This window comes from Balaenoptera physalus (assembly GCF_965194825.1).
Source record: "Balaenoptera physalus genome assembly, chromosome: 15".
Lineage (NCBI taxonomy): Eukaryota > Metazoa > Chordata > Mammalia > Artiodactyla > Balaenopteridae > Balaenoptera > Balaenoptera physalus.
In genome coordinates this window covers 6,486,190-6,511,144 of record NC_138894.1, presented here as the reverse complement: position 1 = coordinate 6,511,144, position 24,955 = coordinate 6,486,190, and the positions used below count along the sequence as shown (strand labels likewise).

General features: G+C 42.6%; 1 protein-coding gene and 1 long non-coding RNA gene across 3 annotated transcripts in view; one reads left to right on the top strand and one right to left on the bottom strand.

Annotated features, from left to right (window-relative positions):
• The first annotated feature begins 1,330 nt into the window (after positions 1 to 1,330).
• The window catches only part of IL1RL1 (interleukin 1 receptor like 1), an 82,736-nt gene continuing 59,111 nt past the window's right edge, over positions 1,331 to 24,955 (top strand). Inside the window, exon 1 of the mRNA XM_082426399.1 lies at positions 1,331 to 2,935. The gene's annotated coding sequence lies outside the window, so the exon portion shown is untranslated. The remainder of the gene's footprint in view (positions 2,936 to 24,955) is intronic.
• The window catches only part of LOC309643597, a 153,975-nt gene continuing 131,960 nt past the window's right edge, over positions 2,941 to 24,955 (bottom strand). The window contains exon 2 of one of the 2 annotated variants that reach the window (XR_014253887.1): positions 2,941 to 5,681. This is a non-coding gene — a long non-coding RNA (uncharacterized lncRNA). The remainder of the gene's footprint in view (positions 5,682 to 24,955) is intronic. The other variant, XR_014253888.1, reaches the window with a different exon arrangement.

Below are 24,955 nucleotides of genomic sequence, written 5' to 3'. Positions count from 1 at the left end.
CCGGCTCCTCTGCAACATTCCTCCCTCTCAGTGGGCCTGCGGCGGAGCTGTCTGCTTGTAGAGTATGGGGAATTAAGCACATTCTCTCCTCAGTCTTGAAAATCAGGGACAAGAGAAAAAAATCCTGCTTGGATTCCTTTTTCACAGATTTTTAGATGAGGAAGACAGAAGGTTTTAGGTGACAAGGTCGACACTCCATGAGCAGAGTTAGGTCCCTTAATCCAGGGCTCTTCCCAGAATCACCCCATGAGGCATGATGCTAGAGTCATCCCCTCGCCTCTGTTCCCCCAACTCTGACCCTACACACCTGTGAATCAGTGTCAGGGAAAGGAAGGAGATGGAAAGGGTGGAGGAAAGGGCCGTGAGAGGCATTTGAGGTCGTCCTGACATGGACTGGAGCAGGCTTTGATGGGAGAGAGCTCTTAAGAGAAACAGTGAATCAGCTGTATGTATACATGCATCCACTCTTTTTTGGATTTCCTTCCCATTTAGGTCACCACAGAGCATTGAGTAGAGTTTCCTGTGCTCTACAGCAGGTTCTCATCAGTAGTCTATTTTATACATATTAGTGTATATATGTCAATCCCAATCTCCCAATTTATCCCACCCCCTTTTGCCCCCTTAGTGTCCATATGTTTGTTCTCTATGTCTGTGTCTCTATTTCTGCTTTGCAAATAGGTTCATCTGTACCATTTTTCTAGATTCCACATATATGCATTAATATACGATATTTGTTTTTCTCTGACTTACTTCACTCTGTATGACAGTCTCTAGGTCCATCCACCTCTCCACAAATGACCCAGTTTCATTCCTTTTTTATGGCTGAGTAATATTCCATTGTAGATATGTACCACATCCTCTTTATCCATTCATCTGTCGATGGGCATTTAGGTTGCTTCCATGGCCTGGCTATTGTAAATAGTGCTGCAATGAACATTGGGGTGCATGTGTCTTTTTGAATTATGGTTTTCTCAGGGTATACAGCCAGTAGTCGATTGCTGGGTCATATGGTAATTCTATTTTTAGATTTTTTTTTAATTAATTAATTTATTTATTTATTTTTGGCTGTGTTGGGTCTTCGTTTCTGTGCCAGGGCTTTCTCTAGTTGCGGCGAGCGGGGGCCACTCTTCATCGCAGTGCACGGACCTCTCACTATCGCGGCCTCTCTTGTTGCGGAGCACAGGCTCCAGACGCACAGGCTCAGTAATTGTGGCTCACGGGCCCAGTTGCTCTGTGGCATGTGGGATCGTCCCAGACCAGGGCTCAAACCCGTGTCCCCTGCATTGGCAGGCGGATTCTCAACCACTACACCACCAGGGAAGCCCTATTTTTAGATTTTTAAGGAACCTCCATACTGTTTTCCATAGTGGCTGTAAAGCAACTATACCCCAATTTAAAAAAAAATGTCATAGGTCACCAAAATATTTTGAGTAAGAAAACTATGCTAATTTAAAAAATAGCATACATAAACTTGGCCCAAATCCAAAAGAAAATAAGTACAGATATTGGCTAAATAACTCTTGGTTTCAAAGACATATTAAGATATGTTTTAATAGAATTTCCTTAAACAATATATTCAAAAATATAAACATATGATGAAATATCATATTTGTCAAGTGTTAATTGTAAGTTTGAAAATTGTTCAACTCAGGAGCAAAAGTTTTCAATGAAATTGTTTATGGTTTTAATGATTCTATATATTACAAGTGAATCTTCTTTTGCTCTTATTTGAAAGAATAAAATGTGATATCTCATAAAAAAATAAACAGTCTCTTAATTTCCCAAAAAAAAAAAGTGAAAAAGTGAAAAGCTTGTGAATGACAAGAATCCGACTTTCAAGTTACAGAAACACAGAGCCTCAGATCTGTCTTCTGGGTCGTCACTTAGCAGCTTTGTGACCTTGGACAAATCATTTATCAGAACTGAGCACTGGTTTCATCATCTGCAACAGGGGGACAAATGATTTACACAGCAGTGCACTGTGAAGATTAGATCTGGTATCCATAATTAAATGACAGAGGACCCTCAATAAAAGGTGTTACTAATCTTTGTAAAGTCATCAAAAGGAAAAGTGGATTTTCATAGAAAATCCCCCAAAGTCCTATCCAAAGCGGATGCTTTGCTGGCTATTGCCAAATGCTCTCCGCAGTGATTTAACCAATTTGCAGTGTCATCAGCAGTGGAGGAGAGCTCGTAGCTGTCCAAGGTGTAGCCTAAAGAAATTCACATATGTGAAGAAGGACACATTGTAAGAGTACTTATTGATGCATCGTTTGTAAAGAGAGAAAATTTGGAAGCAAATTAAATATACTCATGGATAGGAGAACATCTAAGCTGTGGTATATCTCCCAGATCAACTATTATTCACACTTTAAAGAGAATGAATTTGAGCTACATATATTAACATGGGTCAACTTCAAAGCAATGTTGATGGAAAGTTTCAGAAGAACACACACAATATTTTTTTCACACACAATATTTAAACTAGTTACATATAAAAATACAATAACGCACAAAACAGTACTATATATTACTTATGGATATGCCTAGATGTTATGAAATTGTGAACGCAGTGGCGACCCTGGGGGAAGAAGACAGTGACATGGGCCGGGTGGGCCCCATGGGGGTGACCTGTTGTATCAATAAGTGTTTCATTTCCTTAAAAAGAAGAAAAGGAGAAGGGGGAGGAGATCTGAAACAAATGTTACAAACTGTAATTTGGGGAAGCTGAGAGATAGATGCATATATGTTAATGATGTCATTCTCTGTATTTTCTTTACATGCACGAAGCATGCCATTATTAAACCAAACTCAAATGGGGACAGAGTTTCAGCTGGAGAAGATGAACCAGTTCTGAAGATGGATGGCGGGGATGTTTGCACAACAGTATGAATGGACTTGGGACTGCAGAGCTGTACTCTAAACATGGTAAAATGTATGTTATGTATATTGTACCATAATTTTTAAAACCTGAAATTGATCTATCTCCGTGTGGCCCTCGCATGCCTATACTATGTCCTTGAAACAAAACAAACGGTCATCTTAGTTGTGAGATTATCATCGTCTTATTCACCTCTAAATCTAATGCAGGATCCTTTGATTGTCACATGTCATTCTGGGCTCAAGCTCTTGGGAACAGCACGTCACTGAACACCGAGTATCTTTGATTCTATGTCACAGACAAAAGCTCTTTATTGACTTGAATGGTCCTTGAGGCCTAATACTTAATCCTGTGTCTCAATTAGATTTGGCTTTCTACATAGCTGGTTGGCTACCTGGTCAAATTTTAGGGACTCTAGAACTCTATGTTCCTCCAAAAAATCTCCATCAGTCTACTACTACACTCATCTCTGGAATTAAGTGAAAAAAACAGTTAAGTGTATGTAGTACCAGGAAGAGTAGTTTCGTAAAATGAAGATGTCCCCATTCACACACATGCAGGGGGAAACTTTGTTGATTGTGTCACAGCGTGATGGGTAGCTGAGGAGTGGAGGTATGAAATAGAAGCTTTGTTACAGGAAAGGAATGAAGAACTGACAGTGTGGACTGCTGTGGGGAAAGAGTATACATGTGCACCACACTGGGGTGCAGTGTATGTTCTTTGTAACCAGGAGGAAGGACAAAGTCCAATGAATGTGGGTGTTTGTAAAAACACGTAAACGTGTCACAGGACCCTACACCTGGTAACTTCAAATGGTACTTCTGATGACTACAGGGGTTAATGTTTTGTTGAGCATCTACTATGCGCCGGGCACTTACCTTACAAATGCTCACAACACCCAGGTACATTTCGCAGATGCAAAAGTCAAGCTTTGGAATTTAAATACCTTTCCCAAATACATAATAGTATTTGAACCCAGGGTTAGCTGACTTTAAAATTCAATATGCCACGATGTCTCTAAATGACAGTTTTCCTACTGTTTTATTCCTTGTTCCTAGACAGGACCCGGGTTTGTGGTGGACCACACTTCAGGTCTAACCCATACATTTTCTCACCCTTCTTTTGATTTCATTGAGAAACTCCTTCTTTTATGCATATAGACCCTGTGGTCTATGACCCAGGCTTGGTCAATCCTAATACAGCATTGTCTGCACAGAATTTGAAGATAGCCTTGTGACCCAGGATGGGTGAGCCAGAATCCTCCAAGTTTCTTTTCAGCTGGACTAAGTGGGGAAAATTGTCTGCTTCTCTCTGTGTCTCTTTTCTTTCTCTCTTGGAAGTAGATTGCCAGTAGCAATTTTTCTTTCCATAAACATAGAAATAGTTAGACTTAAGAAAGAATCATGCCAAAAATGAAAAGCTACAGAGATAAGCAGAATCAGAGAAGGAGAAAGTGTGCTAGAAAGAGCAAGGCAGACTCATGATATTGTTGGAGACCCTGAATCCTGCCGTGCCTGAATTCCCTTAGAATGCTCAAGTTCAAGAATTCGATCTTCCTCATTTCTACTTAAATTGGATTACTGCTTCTTGCAATTGAAAGAATTCTGACAAATATAAACCTCATCAACATTTTAATCTTTTCCTTCAGATTTTCTTTCTTATTGACATCAGCAAGAACAATGCAATTTTTTCTTCAGAATAATGTTGCTTATTTCCCCCCTTAACAAAGGAGATAAAAGAACCATATTAGGTTTGGAGCTCCTTTGATGGGAATGTTTTGGTTTAAATTATAAAATGGCTCAATGGCTCAGAAGCAATTTTTAATGTATCTGTTTGGTATAACCTAGCCACATAAATGCTTTTGATGGTCAGTAAAATGAAATGAAAGCTGAACCAACAATGTCAGGCTCCCCTACCCTCCTTCACTATGTCCTCCACCCACAAGTCTTAGGAATAAATGAGTGAATGGGGGCTGATCCCTGCTACTAATATTGCAGCTTGGAGCAGACAGGTTAGTTATTAACGGGTCTCTTCTGGGCAGCTGGCAGGCAAGCAAGGGACAGCACACCCAGGAGGGGAATGGGGCTGCCGCTGGCACATTTGGGTTGTCCAAATTATGCTGCAAGATATGGGAAAAAGCATGCACCAAATGATGCAGCTTCCCCATGGGAACAAGCCAGTCAGCCACAGAAATGGGGGCTGAGCACAGGCAGGCTTTGGGGTAAGGGGGATAACTGCCATCACATGCCTCTCCACCTTCACCTGCCCGGAAGATGAATGCCCCAACTGTGAGCGCAGCCCATCTCGGTACCAACTGGGGCAACTGGAAATGCTTAAGGATTTTCCTTTTTATATCTGACACAACCAAATAAAGAGGAGTCTCTTTCTTTTTCTCTTCTTTTTCCAATGCACAATGTAAAGACTACTTAAATCACGCCACATAGGTGGATTTAGATATGGCATCATGCAACAATGTCTTGCCATAATGAATCAGATTTTGATTATGGTGATGGCTTAGTGCGTTGGGTTTTTCCTTTGGTTGTTTGAAGGAGGGGGAGCTTATGGGAGCAGCTTTCTGGGAGAGCTGTAAGAATTGTGCCTTTTATTTTAGCTGGAACCAAGAGCTAGCTAGAATTAGCAGTACACGATACAGTCTTCCTTTCTTCCTTTCTTTCTTTCTTTCTTTCTTTCTTTCTTTCTTTCTTTCTTTCTTTCTTTCTTTCTTTCTCTTTCTTTCTTTCTTTCTTTCTTTCTCTTTCTTTCTTTCTTTCTCTTTCTTTCTTTCTTTCTTTCCTTCTTTCTTTCTTTCTTTCTTTCTTTCTTTCTTTCTTTCTTTCATTCTTTCTCCTTCCTCCTCCTCCTCCTCCTTCTCCTTCTTCTTCTTCTTCTCCTTCTTCTTTTTTTTCTCTCTCTCTCTCTGATGTTGCTGCCTAACAGGTACAGGATAAATTGCAGAAATACAAAACAAATTCTGCTGATAAAATGCAGTTGTTTCTTCTGGCCAGGAAGCCCTGATTTACTTACCACCTCACCACTACTACCATGTGTGAATTCACACATGAAAAGACAAGTTTGTTTACTCCTATTTGTTCCTGAACAAAAGAGTTTATTTACTTTTTACTCCCTTGGCTGGGCTCACTAATAAGATGCCTTCCTTCAAAAAAGGAAAACAAACCAACAACAAAAAAAACCAACAAGCAAATATTGCAGAGGAGAAAGAAGAATCAATCGTAAGGTACCTGTTGAGGGGGCAGTTCAAAAGGAAACCGTTGAAGATCAGAAAGGTCAGAAAGAGATTTGGATCATTGATGTTAGGATAAACAGAACAGGCAGTGGCCAGAGAGTATTCTGAACAATAAAACATGAAACTTTAGTGAAGGCCACAATGGAAACCTGTTCTGCCTTAGAAATCTCAATAGAGAGCTACTTATAAAGACTTAAAAAACTCTGTATTTTAAGTTTCTCTATGCCTATTTTCAAACAGACTACTGAAATCTGACTGAAGAACAGAACTATAAACATCCCTCGTAATGCTACCGATTTGTGTTTTAAAAGATATTTTGATTGAGAACCATAAGCTGGTCTTAAGTCTGAGGGCTGGAGAGGAGCGAAATCTGCCACCTCAAACTCTGCCTGTTTGGCTTAAGGAGTATTTTGAGCTGCTTATTTTTAAGAAATGGCAGATACAGGAGAAGCTCGGAACAGAGTAGAAATTACCCTTTTCTAAGAGATATTTACGTTTATAAAGGAAGTCTCCATTTGTAAGTCTCCCCTAAGTACCAGGAAGAGAATGACTCTGAATCACAAGAAACTCATCCAGGGAGAAGGCACCCTTCTGAAATCTGCATAACAACCTTACCCTTTTTTATTGTGCTTTTTCTGATCATTTCCCATAACTGGTCCCTGCCCCCAACATCTTTCTTTTGTCTTTAACTGGAGATGATATTTAAGGTGGTGGCTTGGGCCATTTCAGGGAGTTTTACTAAGTTTTCCTGGGTTTCGCCCATATAGCAGAAGGTATACCTGTTGTTAAACTTTTGTTTTCCTCTTGTGAATCTGTCTTTTATTGCAGGGAGACCTCAGTTACAGAATCTTGAAGGGTAGAGGGAAAGTTATTTTTCTTCCCCTACAAGATTAAAACATGAATGTGACACAGATCTTGAAAATAATCTGATTAAGAAATAAATTGAAGTGTTTTCAGCATAAGATAAAATATGTCTCCCTCTCGCAGTGAAACACCATCTTCAATCTAAGTCTGTTCTTCTTTCATCAATTTTCTTACCTGCACATGATTTTTTTTTTTAATTTATTTATTCATTTATTTATTTATTTATATTTGGCTGTGTTGGGTCTTCGTTTCTGTGCGAGAGCTTTCTCCAGTTGCGGAGAGCGGGGGCCTCTCTTCATCGCGGTGCGCGGGCCTCTCACTGTCGTGGCCTCTCCCGTTGCGGAGCACAAGCTCCAGACGCGCAAGCTCAGTAGTTGTGGCTCACTGGCCCAGTTGCTCCGCGGCATGTGGGATCTTCCCAGACCAGGGCTCGAACCCGTGTCCCCTGCATTGGCAGGCAGATTCTTAACCACTGCGCCACCAGGGAAGCCCCCTGCACATGATTTTAATGTGATGTAGGAGGAGCAGTGAGGATGGGGCACAGGAGGTCAGAGAAAACTTTTGGGAAAATGTGACCCCCTATCAAACTGGAGCCAGAGCATGAAGCTGGAAGGAGGGTGGGGCTGAAACGTGGGTGAGCAGAGGGGGTGATGGAAGGGGGTGAGTGGGAACCTGGAGCAGGGCACAGACTGAGAGAGGGTTAGGATTTCGTATGTGGATTACATTTTAAAAGACTTTTCTGATTATAAATACTCGAGTAAAATTTTGAAAATGCAAAAAAGCACAAGGAAAAGCATTCACAATCTTAGCATACAGACATAAACACTGTTCATATATATATATATATATATATATATTTAATGATGGTGATAACTCCCAGCATTTTTTAAAATTTATTTATTATTTATTTATTTATTTATTTATGGCTGTATTGGGTCTTCGTTTCTGTGCGAGGGCTTTCTCTAGTTGTGGCAAGTGGGGGCCACTCTTCATTGCGATGCGCGGGCCTCTCACTACCGCGGCCTCTCTTGTTGCGGAGCACAGGCTCTAGAGCACAGGCTCAGTAGTTGTGGCTCACGGGACCAGTTGCTCCGTGGCATGTGGGATCTTCCCAGACCAGGGCTCGAACCCATGTCCCCTGCATTGGCAGGCAGATTCTCAACCACTGCGCCACCAGGGAAGCCCTGTTCATATTTTTATACTTTGTTTTCACACCTAGAAATGCGAGCTATCCCTTACTATTATACTTATTACTATACTTTCTTTCAGCACTTCCCTAACTCTTCTTGTTTATTCATTCGTTTCCCAAGTTTCAACACATTTCAACACACAAAATATAAAGGTATTTTGATTTGAACTGCTTTGGATTTATGCATTAATTTACATTATGACTCTTTAAAAACTTGTAATATCTCTCAACTCAATATTTCTTTAAGGTCCCTTCATATAATTTAATAATTTTTCCATATAGGTCTTTGCCCAAGCTTCTTATAGAGTTCCTTCTCAGGAATCATCTTGTTTTTGTTGTTATTAGGACTGTTACTAGTATCTTCTTCCCCCAGTTTTCTTCTAACCATTAATTCTTGACTAATGGGGTACTGCTGATTTTTGTATTTTTATTTTATAACTGGCCAATTGCCATTAGTTTTAATATTTGGGGGAAGATTCAATTATTTTTCCTACATAGATGATCATAACCAAAAATAGTAATAGACTTGTCTTTTTCTTTCCATTATTGATGGTACTTGTTTCTTTTTCTTGTCTAATTGTTAGAATGTCTAGAATTTTATTAATAGAAATGAGAATAGATATGTCTGTATGTTTTAACTTTAGCTATGATGTTGGCTGTTGTTAAGATTTTTAAATGATTTCAGATTCAAATTGTTTTAAGTTTAATAATCTTTCAGGACTAATTTACTAAAAGTTGATATCGGAATGTGCTTGAATTTTATCATGAGTCTTTGGCATATATTAAGATGATTATATGCTTTTTCTCCTTTGACTTTTTGATGTGATTAACCATATTAATACATATCCTTGTATTAAACCATTTTTGCATTCCTGAATACCCATTGTTCTCTTATTTGTTCATACATTACATTTATCAAATTTTATTTGGAATTTTCATTTATATTTACAAATAAGATTGATCTTTACTTTTTAAAACTCTGTCCTGTAGAAATTTTGCTGGCTTTATAAAATGAATATGAAGATTTCCGTCTTTTATTGGCTCTGGAAGTGTTAACATAGACTGGTAACTCTTTCTTCCCTATAGGTTTGAAGACTTTGCCCATGAAACTATCTGAGTACAGTATCACTTTGGTGGTGATCCTTACATTGTATTTGTTATTTCTGTCACATTTATTGATTAATTTGGTTTTAAAAGTTTTCTTTAATCAATTTTGCTACTTTACAATTATCTAGAAATTGTGGAGACGTCAAAAATTTAAATTAATTACCATAAAGATATATAAGTAATCCTCCTAAAAGCACTCATGTCCTAAATGTATACACTGTCGTTCTTTGTTTCATCTCTAACTTTGTTTCCTTTTGCTTTCACTTTTCCCTCCTGCCTTTTGACCAGGCAGAGACGTCTATTTCACCTTCTACCCTCCATACCACTTGGATTTATCAATGCAAACATTTTCTCCTAGTCAATTAATTTCTTTTTATTTATTTATTTATTTTTATTTATTTATTTCTTTTTAATTTATTTATTTTTGGCTATGTTGGGTCTTCGTTTCTGTGCGAGGGCTTTCTCTAGTTGCGGCAAGCGGGGGTCGCTCTTCATCGCGGTGCACGGGCCTCTCACTATCGTGGCCTCTTTTGTTGCGGAGCACAGGCTCCAGACGCGCAGGCTCAGTAGTTGTGGCTCACGGGCTTAGTTGCTCTGCGGCATGTGGGATCTTCCCAGACCAGGGCTTGAACCCGTGTCCCCTGCATTAGCAGGCAGATTCTCAACCACTGCGCCACCAGGGAAGCCCCTCTTTTTATTTTTATCTTTAAGTTTGTCTACTCTTTTTTTAACTTTATTTTTGATTGTTGATTTTTGTAACTTCCCAAGATAAATACTTAGTAACTTAATTCAAGTACTTTATTTTTAAGATATAAAGAATTGTCCCCTCTACAGCTTTAGCTGTATCCCAGAAGTTTGATATGTGACATTCTTCTGGCTAATATTTAAGTTTTGATTTTTAAGTTTTTTTTTCTTTCCAGTTTTATTGAGATATAATTGACATACAGCACTGTAAGTTTAAGGTGTGCAACATAATGATTTGACTTACATAAATCACGAAATGATTACCACAAGTTTTCATTTTTTAAGTCTCAATTTCCATTTTGACCAATTTTAGTGACTTTCTTTTTTTCTAGTGGTTCTTTGTTTGCATGTAACATTGTTAATTATTTCTAGTTTTATTGACTCATGGCCAGGAAATTTATTCTTTCCCACTTACAATACAGTAAGTCCCCTACATATGAACCTTCAAGATGCAAACTTTCAAAGATGCGAACATGTGTTCACATGTCCAATCATGTAAGTTAGTTCACATGTCTGGTGTACATTGTCATGTGCGTGCATCCTCTACAAGTGGTTGTGCTTTTGTGTACTTTATTGTACAGTACTGTATAGAGTACAGTAGTACAGTATCTTTATTTCAAGCCCAGGATGTCCGGAAGCAAGCCTAAAAGCAGCGGTGATGTAGCTGGTACTGCTAAGAAGTACTGTTCTACTGTACTTTTCAAAGTACTTGTACTGTAAGATTAAAAATGTTTATTTTTTGTCTTTGTTTTCCATGTATTATTAATGTGAAAAGTATTATAAACCTATTACAGTACAGTACTATATAGCCGATTGTGTTGGTTGGGTACCTAGGCTAACTTTGTTGGACTTAATGAACAAATTGAACTTATGAACGCACTATCAGAACGGAACTTGTTCGTATGTAGGGGACTTACTGTAGAGTGTTAAATAATGTCTTGCACACATTGTTGTAATCCCATTGGCATTAGAAGGAAGATGATAATTTTCCTGTTACTACTTTGATTCCAAGTTTGCACATTCTCAAATCATTTTACTCACAAACTGCTAAGTCTACAGTACTATGTCCAGCCAAGCATGGCTTGGACATGGTTCAAAGTGCATAAAACAGATAACTAATGAGAACCTGCTGTATAGCACAGGGAACTCTACTCAATGCTCTGTGGTGACCTACATGGGAAGGAAATCCAAAAAAGAGGGGATATATGTATACGTAGAGCTGATTCACTTCGCTGTACAGCAGAAACTAACACAACATTGTAAAGCAACTATACCCCAATTTAAAAAAAAAAAAAAAGTGCTGTAAGCATACCTGTTGCCAGAGGGCACATGTGAAAGGTACCTTCACCTCTAACCTGTCACTTCCTGTCCCTCACAGCTCAGAGACTGATAGGGGTGCTGTTACCTCAGGGGCACGCGATGGTGGAGGTCTGGGCTACAGAAACCTGCATTCTGAGCTCTGTTGTAAGTACAGGCTGGTCGGGATGGTGGGGGTGGGTATGCATCTAGTGAAGCGCTGCTCCTGAAGGGCACATCTGGAATATCACAGGCAAGGCGGCGTTCACTGTCCTGGCAGCTACAGTGAGCTGAGGCAGGTGTCCTTCTAGGGCATTCTACACTGTGGACCAGAACCCCCATCTGTGCTGGTCTCTTTGGCCACAACTCATTCTCCTATGTGGGGTCACTCTTTCCCCCCCCCAAGAAAGCCACTGCTCTTTTCCTCTTTTCCCTGCATCTACCCCTGTAAGGGAAGACCTTGCCAGTGATTCAAAGGTGATGTGACTTTCTAAACGAGGATGGCCTCGCAGGGGGTCCCAAGAGATTTCTTAATCCTCACTTATATTATAACATAGTGGAAACTTCTCTCGTTTAAGAGGATCAATCCCTGCATATATATTCAAGTTTAATTTCTGGCTGGGGCGTCCCTCTGGTAGAGACACTCATTACATAAGAAAAAAGAAATAATCCCTGAATTTCTATTTTCTTTCTCTTATGTAGAGACCATTAACAAAATTTCATATGTATACCTTTAAGCTTCTAACCGGACCACAACTGGTTGCTTTGCTATTACTCTCTTCTTCTTCTTTTTTTATTAATTAATTTTTATTGGAGTCTAGTTGCTTTACAATGTTGTGTTAGCTTCTACCGTACAGCAAAATGAATCAGCCACACATATACATATATCCCCTCCCTTTTGGATTTCCCTCCCATTTAGGACACCACAGTGCATTAAGTAGAGTTCCCTGTGCTATCCAGTATATTTCCATAAGTTGTCTATTTTATACATAGTATCAGTAGTGTATATGTGTCAATCCCAATCTCCCAATTCCTACTCTATTCTTCTTTAATATTTGTCTCTGCCTTCTTAATTATCCCTGAACATTCTTTTCCTAAAATGTACATTCTTGCTCAAAGCTAATATCCATTACCTGTGAAAAAGTGACAAAATGGGTGAGAAGAGTGTCACTTGCATTTGGAAAAACCACCTCCTTACCCTGGTAATCTAGGCTCTTTCTAACGTGACCCAGTTGCACCTTATTTTGTTCAAAATGCCACAGTTTATCATTAGTTCTGGTCCTTGTTATAGCAACAGAAAGAGCATTGAAGACCTGAGTTCAGATCCCAGCCCCGGGTCACAGTATCTGGGTGACTTTAAGAATACTGCTTAGCCTTTGCTTTCCCATCTGCAAGATGTAATAACGTGTGGACCTGTTTAGGGATAAAAATGAGAACCTGTAACACTGTTGGCTCTCAAACTGTAGCTGCTGTTGTTGTTATTGTTACCAGCCAGCCCGGCCTCCTCATGATGCCGCAGACAAGACTCTCCTTTCTGCAGTCTGTGCCTTTGCTCGGTCCCCTCTCTGGAACATCTCTGATGCTTCTCTGTGCTCGCTCTCCCCCAGAGCAGAGCTCGCCGCTAGAACGCGGTTCTCAACCAGGGGAGGGGGGATTGTGCCCCAGAGGACATCTGGCAATGTCCGGAGACATTTTTCTTTGTCATAATTGGGGGGATTTTGGCAGCTAGTGGCATCAGGTGAGTAGAGGTCAGGGATGTTGCTGAACCTCCTACAATGTACGGGACAGTGCCCCCGATGAAGATTACCAGGAATTACCAGCCCAGGCGGCAATCGTGCTGAGGTTGAGAAACCCTCAGAAGCACCTGGGGAGTTCCCTCCAGGTGTGGTCACTGAGGGATTCTGATATGCCGTGTGGAAGTAGGGCAGAATAAGCCAGAAGGTTTAGCATCACTGACCCATGGCAAGATGAGATCATCTCCTGAATGAAGCTGCCCTGGTTTCTCCAGCCTCTATGGACTGCTCTTTCCTTTGGTCTGATGGTACCAACCAGCAGAATGGCTTCCAAGAATGTCACTGGGCTTTGATTGGCTCCTGTGGGGAGGTTCAGTGAAAGGAGAAGCTTGCCTGGGGCGTGAGATGCTCCATGAAAGTGAATTTACCTCCCTTTTCTGTATTCTAAGCCCTTTGGGAACCTGAGGCCAAGTCTGGGGCCACTCTCGGCAATGCAGTGGATGCTCATTTACAGAGTTGCTCATTGGTTGACTCATACTGAAGAAATAGCTCTTCATTTCACCAGTGGGAGTGGTAAGATGGATTTAGTGACAGGCAATTCAGACTTTCAAAACCACAAGCAGTGTATCTCCTGAAAGCAGCAAATAACAAAGCAAAAAAAAAAAAAAAGTTTCTTTCCTTTCTGAGAACATTTCCTTTCTCAGAAAAAAGGTGCTACAATCACTCTTTCTTGTAAAGTGGTAACTGAAAGCAACCCTTTGTCGTAATCACTGATTCAGCTGGTCTCTAGAAGACGTTGTGTCTTAGGCACAATTCCTCAGCCTTTCCACCCCCTCCCCATCTCCTTCATTCCTCCCTGCCACACACACACACACACACACACACACACACAGAGACACACACACACACACAATTATTCTTCCCTATGTGCTGAACAAACACAGTATTTTGCTGTATCTTCAGGATTGATATTTGTTTAAAAATGTATTTTTGCGTCTTTTATACCCCACTCATGTAAAGTTCATCTCTAGGCATCCATGCTCTTCCCCCCCACCACCACTTTGTTATTATAAGGATACACTTTAAAAAGTGCAAGTTTTTTTTCTCAAACTCTTGAGAATTTATTTGGGTAGAATTACCCATTGTCCCTTCATGTGCTATCCCTTTCTTGTGTCATCATTGATGAAAGATGTTTCTTCTATTGCTTACAAAAATTAAACTATAAAATTTGGAAGTTAGGTAAATCTAAACTCTTTTGTAAAATCACATCAGGTTAAGTATAAATGCTGGTTAAAAATGAGAAGCATTCAGATCAAAATGATAATTTTCAAAAAAGTGCAAGTTTTAAGATGAACAAATGGTTGTGAATTGATATTATGAGTGGTTTTTCCATGGAATAGAAGATCAGCATTCCTTTCATTCTGTGTTCTTAAATAGTCTGCAGACTTAGAATGAGATTTCAAATATAAACACCTAGGGACTTACCAGTTCTCTTATCAATAATTACCTATAAATTACTACTTCTTAATTTTCCACCTAAATGCATCATTTTCTTCTCCTTTATATTTTGGAGACATTTTCATTTGCCTTCCTTTCCTGGGTCAATTTGTTACGTACCTTTCCTCGTCCTTAGTTTCCCCAAACCTAGAATGTGGAATATGGACAATATTAGTGGTTCTCAAACCTGGCTGTATAGAAGAATCACCTGGAGAGCTTAGAAAAATACATAATGCCCTGTCCCCAGCCCCAGTTGATTCCAGTGGCAGCAGGTGTGAGACCTTTGGGTAGATCTCTTAGATTATTTCCAGCTTTAAAATTCTGTGATCTGACAGAATCAGATCCGTTTTGGTGAGGGTGGTGAAATTGGCAAGTCACTGATCTCTAATGGGATGGGTACGTTGCTATGGTGACTCTCAGGGCCAGTTTAGTTACAGAGAGCAAAAGGTTTAAAAGTGCACCTAACCTTTGACCCGGCAGTTCTGCTTCTAGGCATTTATTCTTAAGAGAAAATTCATTTTGTACCAAATATTTAGTTACAAAGATATTGACTTCAGTATTACATAAAATAGACAAAAATAAAAATTAACCTAATGAGGGTGTGTTTAAATAAATTACAGTACAGCCATCCAGTGAAATACTATGCAGACATTAAAAATAATAATTCTATAGAAAAATATTTTATATCATCAGAAAATGCTCATGAAACTAAGTGAAAAAGTAGGTACTATAATAATCTCCTTTTTGGGTTAAATCATATATATATGTAAATATATGTATAATGACATTTGTAAGGTTACAGAACCAAATGATGACAATGGCTATCTCTAGGTATAGGGATTAGAAGTAATTTTGATTTCTTTTTACTTATCTATATTTTTCTAATTTACATATGGTCATTGTATATTATTTCTATAATTTAAAATGTTAGTTTCAAACAATTATTTAAGCTGGCTTCTTCAAGATTTACACGTATCCTCCTTATGGTGATTAGAGCATGGGCTGGATTTCAGTTTCCACATGCTCCATCCGCTGGGCACACTTGTGCAGTGTACAACCTGAGCAACTTTTCCTACAGCAACACTCTGAGGTAGAGATACAGAAGCTCGAGGAAGGAAAATAATTTCTTCAAAACCCACAGCTCATTTGGAACAGGGACACACATCCAGAGAGAAGACCCTTAAGCAATGAATTTGGACATTATTGTAAGGACTGTGTTACCCATCGCTGGGTTTTTGAGGAAGGCACTAAATTGAGTGCACTGAGACTAGGGCACACGTGGAGGATAGTTAGGAAGCTATTGCAGGAGTCCTGGTGAGATGATGAAGGTCTGAATTGGGCCATGTGGTGAGTGATGAAAGATGGCTGAACACAGTGTGTATTGTGTAGGTAGCGTGAAGGAATGTGCAGGTAGGGTGATGTGAGGAGGTGTGGGACCTTGATATGCATCTTGACCATCAGCATCTGCTCAGAGTTGTGTTGCAAGAATGTTGGCTCTCTGTGCACCGATGTCAAAGAGAAGCATGGAGACAGAGTCTGGGGGAAAGAGAGAGTAGCTTTATTCTTTGCCAGGCAAAGAGAGAACACAGTAGGCTAGCACCTCAAGGACTGTGCCCTCCTCCCCTGCGGAGTAGGGAAAGGTTTTTATAGCTGGAGCTCGTGGTCTGGGGTAGGTGATAAGCTTCAGAGTAATGAAGGTCTTACATTTTTTTCTTTTCTTCTGTAAATTCATGGCCAAAGCTGGTGTCAGGAGGTTCAGCAACTGGGTCTGGTGTCCCTGAAGTTATCTGCCTGTAACCTTCTTTCTGAAATGAAGAGTGCTACAAGGGAGAGTAGGGGGAGAAGAATGCCAGGTGCAGGGTGTAATTCATATGGAGTCAGAGAGTAATTAGCTCTGTGAAGGACACATCTAGCTACAAGTGTTTGCTAGTAGTAACAGCTAAAGAATAACCAAGATTGCTTAACCCTTTCAGGCCTGTTTATGCTGTTTCCCCAGCCTGTTCATTGTTTCCTTATTTTCCTTATTTATCAGAAAAGAAAAATCTCATTTCTATTTTTGCTGCAACATTTGAAGTGGGAATCCATGAGTGTCCCTGGAGAAAGCAGTAAGGACAGATCTTTAGACGATGACCGCGTTAAGCTGTGGGGCTGGCCAGAGGAATCAGTGAAACATCCAAAATGCACCATCAGGGTGACAAGAGGGAGACCCAGTGGGGAGTGAGGTGTCACGGAGGCCATGGGTGGCGTTTCGAAGAGGAAGTTGTCACGGTGTCAAGCGGTCCCAGTGGAGAATAGAATGTAAACCAGGAGATTTTCGGGTACTTTTTAACTAGCAGTGCCAGCAGTACTGCAGAATCAGACTCTGAGGGTCCAAGGAGTAGGTGTGCAGCGGGGGTGGTGAAGGCTGCAGCAGAGGCTTCTTCCCTACGAACGTGGGCAGGGAAAGGAAGGAGAGACGGGGCAGCAGTTTCATAGGAATGTGAATAATACAAGGGAAGGCCTTAGTTATGGTGGGGAGCCCAGAACATTGTAGACACCGGGTAGAGGAAGCCGGTAGGGACAGATGTAAGAATGACACCAGGGAGAACCTTTGAGAGGTAAGACTGCATCTGGGCTGGGGGTTGAGAGATCAAATTGAAAAGAGGCCCCCATCTCAAGGAGGATGGAGAATATGGGTGAAGAGCCCAGGAAATTTTGAGTTGGGAAAGAGATATTACGTCCGATGGTGTCCCTTTTCTCAGTGGCTAGGAGATGGGACCAGTGGCTCATAGCGAGGTTTACCGTGATGAATTTTCAAGCCAAACAGAAGGTCTGAAAGATGCTATGGGAACGTAAGGGAAAGGAGCTTTGGGTGAATAGAAGGGTGGGTCAGGACTGTGGCAGGCCTCCCACTGCAGTGGGGTAACTGTGGATTTGTTAATTTTATGAGGAGAGAAACTCTATTCATCCTGCTGATAAAGAGAAATTAATGTTTATCTCACCAGTCCATTGCTACGATATCACACAGTGCCTGGCCAGAGCAGGGGCACCATAAATGCCTGCTTAATAGATACGTTCTGTAATTGTGCTGGTCAGTAAAATGAGGTGAGCGCCGCCAGCATTATTCAGTACCCAGTGGAGAAAACAAGATTAGGGAAGATGCAGGACCAGAAGGGAACCCCACCCTGGGTCCACCACCAAATGCAAGTCCCTTTGCTGTTGATGCCAGTGACCTTCCCCTTGTCACTCTCAAATGAATAAAGAGGGAGATTGGTGCCCTGGGGTCACAGAAACTCCCCACTTTCTCTTTTTCGTCAGTTTCCTCTCCTCAATCAGGTCCACCCAGCGAAGTGCAATCCATCACGTACACAGACAATTCCTGTCACTCGGGGGGCTTCCCCTGTACAGGTGACCTTGGCCTGGGATGGGCGGAGGCCCAGACCTGCTCTGGCTCAGCCCCCATCCTGTGCCTGCCCTCCATTAAAGGCTTCAGTTGCTCTCTGCAACCAGATTTTACCCCTTTGGTTTTTAGTTCATCTTTAATTTCTGTCCTCCAATTTCATACCAATCCATTCGCGTTGGCCTCATTACGACCCTCCTCCACCACCCCATTTCTCTTCTGCTCTTTGAAGGCGGAAGACCTTTTCCCTGCCTGGGATCTGTGTCTTGATTCTCTGGCTTCCGGTTGGAACATCTCTCTGGGAACCGGTGGCCTCAGCGACATGGCTGATGTTCCCTTGAGCAAGTCTTACGTGAAAATTTATGAATCTCGTTTCCAGTAATGGGTATTCTCGCTCTTACTCAGTTTCCCTGTGTTGGGTTACACATTTCCAAGGCCACTTTGGGGGTGTAATCTTCCTGATCATGTGTCCTGAGTGGCCCTCGCTGAGACTCTTCTAGAAATTGCCTGTTTCCTTCAGCCTCATCTCTGGATAAGGTGTCTGGCTTTCTCTCCAGCTCTTTCAACCCATACTTCCACCCCCATTTCACCCTTCTGAACTCCTCTCAAGGCCATCAGCTTCCCTGGCCCATCTGGAGGCTGTGTTTTGGAACTTATATGCCTTAGAATAGGCAAAAAAAAAAAAAGGGAAAATTCTTTTTTACCTGTTCGGCTGAAAAGCAAAAATTACACATACATTATGATACCAGAAAGGGACAATTTCAAACCCAGTGTACTGAGAAATAGCAGAGAATCACTCTGAGTCTGAGACCAAAGATTCTTGTCCTTGTGTTTAGGCGGCTGGTGACTTTCCTTGCAGGGGGGAGGGGCTCATTTCTTGGGCCGTGCTATTTTCTCTGTGAGTGTTTTCCTCTCCCAGAGCAGAAAGGCTGTGGAGGAATGATTCACACGGCTGGCGAATCCCTGACACTTCTGCGGGGCTGCTGGCCCTGGGAACGGGCGCTGCTTGGTGAAAATAAGGCAGGTTTGGCCAGTGAAGCCATGCTTTGGGGGCCAACTGCAGGGCTGTCTTTGTGGAAACTCAGAGCTCTGAAAGGTCATCCATGGCAGACCGCTGGGCAGGCTAAGAAACCGCATCCCTCTCTGAATGAGACAGAACTGCAGAGTCAAGTAACCTCTATGCTCCACGCCCACAAAAATCAGACTGGGGATGGATTGCAGCCACTCTGGGACGTGGGTCTTTCAAATCTGGTAACACGTAGCCGCATCTGTATTAGTCAGCTCAGCCTCCGTAACAAAATACCGCAGATCAGGGAGTTCAAACAACAGGAGTTTTTTTTCTCACAGTCCTGGAGGCTGCAAGTCCAAGATCAAGGTGCTGGCAGGAGTGGTTTCTCCTGAGGCCTCACTCCGTGGCATGCATACGGCAACCTTCTCCCTGTGTCCCCTGGGCCCTCCAGGGTCTTTCCTCTGTGTGCACCCATCCCTGGCGTCTCTCTTCTAGCAGGGACCCCAGTCATAGTGGGTTAGGGCCCGGCCATGTGATTTCACTTAAGCTTATGAAACCATAAAGGCCTTATCTCTCAAGACAGCCACATTCCAAGGTATACTCGGGGTCGGGGGTGAGGAATCCAACCTACGAATTTTGGGGGGGACGGACACAATTCAGCCAGGATGCCATTCATAGTGAAATCAAGAGTGTGGGCTTCAGGAGCAGGGAGCGCAGTGGAAAATGCTGGCCCCTAACCTCGAGCTTGTGGGATGGAAACCACCCTCCCCTGTGGTTCTGTCTCCCTTTGAGGACATTATGCTCCGTGAAATAAGCCCGTCACAAAGGGACAAAACTGTTTGATTTCACTTATACGAGGAACCTAGAGGAATCAGATCCTTAGAGACAGAAAGTAGGAGGGTGGCTGCCGGGGGAGGGGTCTGGGGAGTTATTAGTGAAGCGGGACAGAGTTTCAGTTTTGCAAGATGAAAATAGCTCTGGAGATGGTCGGTGGTGATGGCTGTACCACAATGTGAATGTACTTAAAGCCACGGGACCTACACGAAGCGATGGGTTAAAGTGGTCAGTTTTACGTTATGTGTATTTGATCACGATAATAAGAAAGAGTGGTGCTGAGGCCGGAGACCTGAGTTTCAGCCCCTGTTCCCCTTCGTCCACCCCACACCATCATTTTATTTCATTAAGATGCAGGGTTTTGACCTACAAAGTTGGGGTGACTTTTCTTACTAGGTGATCAAAGGGGACAGTGGAGCTAAGGTTCTCAGCAAAGCCTTTGAGCTGCAATGAGCCTTCAGCCCAGGAGAGCTGAGGATGGTAACGGTGATGGAAGGACAGAAAATGTCATGTTCCAGTGGACGGTGGTGTTTCCTTTGGAGGGATCTGTTTGTGGCTGGAGTAGCAGGAACCGAGCCCCCTGCCTGGGCTCAGGGAACTAAGGGGACTCCTCATCACGTTGGAGCCTCTGGACCTGGGGGTCTCCCCAAAAAGTGTCAAGGGGGTCCTATCTGACAGAGCCTGTTGCTTTATCACACGGGCAGCAAAGTCAAGCAAATGCAGGAGCAGCGTGCCAGAGCCGCAGGGAGCTGCCAGCTACTGCCTTGTCTCTGAGCTCTGGCCTCTGCCACTGCCCAGCTGGGTACTCGCTCAGACCCCGCTGGCTGCCCGGCCAGTCCTGAGGCCACAGCCACACACTAGACCTTGGCCTCGTGCCTGGTTACTCATGGCCTTTCCCAGACACCTTGCCGCCCCCAGACTGGGCTCAGTGAGGCTCCCCAGCCCTGGCTCCCCTCCTGCCACCCCGAGGGGGTCCACTTCCTGAGCCCTGAGCTGCCTCACTGTCCTAGCCTTGGCTGAGGTCTGTTACCGTCACCCCTTCCACAGTTCCCTAAAAGCCAGTCCAGGGCCTAGACACGCAATAAAACCTTTATTGGGACACAAAGACATTTAATGGCCCTTCATAAGAGTACGACCCGGAGCATCCACTTGGTAGTAGAGGAGTGATTTCTAAATGTGGGTGTCGAGCAGAATTAAGCACCTGTGGGGTCTTCCTCATCCTTCCCAGGTCCAGGCTCTGCTGTAGGGGTCTGGTGGATCCTGACCTGCACCGAAGTTTGCATATTATTGCCCCCAAGGGAGACCTTCCTGGGGAAGGGAGGGAGGCCGGATTGCAGAGCCCGGCTGCTCTGACATCCACAGTGCTGTGGGGCATCTTCTTGACGGCACCACTGCGAGAAGGCCAGGTGAGCCCTGGTCCTTCACCTGTGGTCAGGCCTCCCCAGACCCACTTCAGATCACGCTCAGCCTGGTAGAGGCTCCCTCCTCCTCCCCCAAGCGCTCCTGCCCATCCAACGTCCCGTCTCCATCCAGGGCTGTGCTGTGCCCGGCCTGCTAGTTGCACATTGGTTGGTCCAGGGGAACCTCCAGTTTTCTCCTCCCCACCGGCTCACCCTGCCCTCTCTCACCCATCAACTTTCTTATGCTTCCCGATGTTGCTGGTTTGACAACTTGACTCACATTTTCCTTATTATCCTTTTGGGTATCCTGGCTGGAACTAACAATGGGACTGCTTTGGGAACCCTGTAGGAGGCTGCTTTGGGGACTGATTCCCAAAAGCACACTCCCGTGGCCACACATGTGGCCCTGACCGCCCCTGCGCGGCGTGTAACATTTGTCTTTGCCTCCGTTTCCCTTCCAGTTTGTGCTCCATTTCTTTACAGCAAAATTCCCTGGAGTAGTTCTATATACTTACTGTCTTTAATTCCTTTTCTCCCACTCTTTCTTAAAATATTCGCAATAGGTTTTCATACCTACTGTTCTACAAACACCAGCTTCTCAATGTTGCCGTGGCATCTATGTCGTTAAGCCAGTGATTTTTTTTCCCGGTCCTCATACTGTTGGAACTGCCCGCAGCGTTGGCGTGATGAATCATTCATGAAATATTTCTCACCTAGTTCTTAGACTCCAAACACCCCTGGTTTTCTTCCCTTCTAACTGGTCTCTCTTTCCCTCTCTCCATTGCTAGTTCTTATTCTACCCAGCCTCTCAACACAGGAGGGACCCAGGGCTCATTCTGCCTTCTTCTCCATCTGGGTGATCGCATCTAGTTTCATGATTTACCTCTCTCTCTCTCTCTCTCTCTCTCTGGTGGTAAGAACTATTAACAAGAGATCTACCTTACTATATTTTTCTGGACACAGTACAGTATTGTGAACTATAGACACAGTGCTTCACAGCAGGTCTCTAGAACTTATTCATCTTGCGTAATTGAAACTTTAGACCCATTGAACAGCAAACCCCTTTTCGCCCTCTCCCCAGACCTTAGCCACCACCATTGTACTTTCTGTTTCTATGAGTTTGACTGTTTCAGAAAGTGGAATCATGCAGTACTTTTTCTTCTGTGACTGGTTTATTTCACTTACCATAATTTCGTCCAGGTCTGTCCGTGTTGTCACATATGCCAGGATTTCCTTGTTTTTTGAAGCGGAATAACATTCCGTCGTATGTATAAACCACATTTTCTTCCTCAATTAATGTGTTGGTGGATATTTGGGTTGTTCCATTTCTTGACTTACGGATAATGCTGCAACGAACATGGGAGTGCAGATGTCTCTTTAAGATCCTGATTCCAATGCTTTTGAATACACACCCCAAAGTGTGATTGATAGATCATATGGTAGACAAGTGGGACTACATCAAGTTAAAACCTTTTGCACAGCAAAAGAAACAATCAACAGAGTGAAAAGGCAACCTATGGAATGGGAGAAACTATTTGAAAACCATACATCTGATAAGGAGTTAATATCCAAAATATCTAAGGAATTCCAACAGTTATCATTCCATTGTTAGTAGACATCCTTCACCCCTAAATTCTTCAGAGAACATTCTTTGTAGCTCCTGGACTTAACCGAGACCTGATTCTCCTCTGAGGACACCAAGTCTCCTGTGGGGTTTCTTCATCTGCCCTCTTCGTGTCTCTGAGAGGAGAAGGCCAGGGGTCTTCGCATTCGTTGCCATTTCCAAACAACCCCACATTGCACTTAGTGTTCTCACTTCTCCTAGCATTTCTTTCCAACTCACTGTGTCCTGCCTGGGCCACCCTCAGCAGCTCTGAAGTCACTTTAAATGATGTCATTAGTGACTGCACTGGTTGCTGATGGGAACTTCTCCATCCTTCTCCATCTTTAACCTCTTTTACTTTCCTGTGTGGGTACCAGTCCCCCTCCTGCCCATCGGGAGTCATGCTTCCCAGGACTCCTTCCTTGTCCCTTGCAGTTCTTGCTCTGTTCTTTCCTCCTGAAGGGACCTGGATCATCCCCATGACTTGAGTACAATTTGCACACTGACAAATCCCAAATTACTAGGTCTAGCCCATAATTTTTACCGACATATCTCCAATAGCTTAATGTCAAGACAGCCCCTCAAAATTAGCTTATCCAAAATTGAACCCACCATTGCTTTCCTACTAATTGCTCCTCCTCCAGTATTTGGTATCTCTGTGAATGGTTGTCAAACATCCCACCTTGTTTGAGAGCTATCCCCCCAACTCCTTTCCATCTTTCCTTCCCAATGCAAAATAACTTGATAAATCTAATTAATTCTACTCTTAAACATAGGAATACAATTTGTTCTTCCTTCCTACTTCATTCTAACAGCCGTTTTCTAAATTCAAGCCCTTACCACCTCTTGGTGGGATTCTTGCAGGAGGCTCCCAACTGATATCTCACTTTCTGGTTGGTTACCTGGGATCCTCTAAGCTGTTACCATAAGAATTTAGAACCTAAACTGACTCTTGTATTTAATGATAACGAAGGTTGGGTTTCATAGAGCTGTGGGATAGAATGATGAGGACCTTTCCCTATTTCTCCTTTCTCCGTCCCTATCTCTTCTCTCTACACAACTCCCTCCCATCAACCCTAATTCCTTGGATCACTGTTTTATTCCTCAGATATTCTTCTGAGTTCTTCCACAAACAAACAATGCCATGGCTATGCATTTTCTGAAATATAGTTAAAATAAAATTAAAAGAAAAGAAAAGTTTAAATTTCAATTTCTAGTTCTCTTCATTTTAAATAATCTCCCTTTAAAGAAGGATGAGCCACACCAGAACATGCTAGGATTTAATATGGGGGATCCCATCACGCAGGAATGCCCAGAGTTCCATCTGTTTATTTCCCAACACACTGTTTTCCTAAGATCCGTAAATGTGTTGACTTTTTTCTTTCAAAAGCATTTCTTGAATAGTCAGTTCTGGGGGATCACATGACATTTATACTTCTCTGAGCATGTGCATTTATTTTGAGATAACTTATCTGTCTCTGCAAATGCTGTCAATACATCCCTCTTGGCACGGAAAGTTCTAGAAGGCAGGAAGCTTATGTGTGGTCTATTCTCATATCATGTCTAGATCAATGATCTATTCAGGGTTACTGGGCATCAGTTACAAACACAAGGCAAACAAGATGCTGCAACAGCATTTGTTACTGCTAACGTTACTGATTAGACCACACCCTATGTCCTTACCCTTAGCCAAAGCCTCCCACCTCAAAGACGGAAGAGAAGTGGGCAATCAATACAAAGGCTTGGTAGACAGAATCACGGTAGGAGCAGGTGTTGGGGTCCACTTGGTTGAACCTTGATCATGGCTTTCCTGCTTACTGACTATGTGACTGCTACCTCTGTGTGCCTCAGTTTCCTATACCACCAGGGTGCTAATACCTTAACCTCAGAGTTGTTTTTAGCATGCAAATGGGGTATAAATGTGTACATGTAACATATGTAAAGAGCTTAGCCCAGGGCCTGGCACATAGAAATTTCTCAATAAATGGCAGCCACTGCTGACAGGAAAAGAATCACACAACCTAAAAGTTGAGAGTTATCTTTTTTTCAGGGACCTTACTGAGGACTATAGCCTGGGAGACAACCTCTCAGATAGCTCTGAAGAACTGTTCCAAACAGGTAAGGGAGGAGCCAGAATATATATGAGTTTTTGCTGAAAAAAAAAAACCTAAGTAG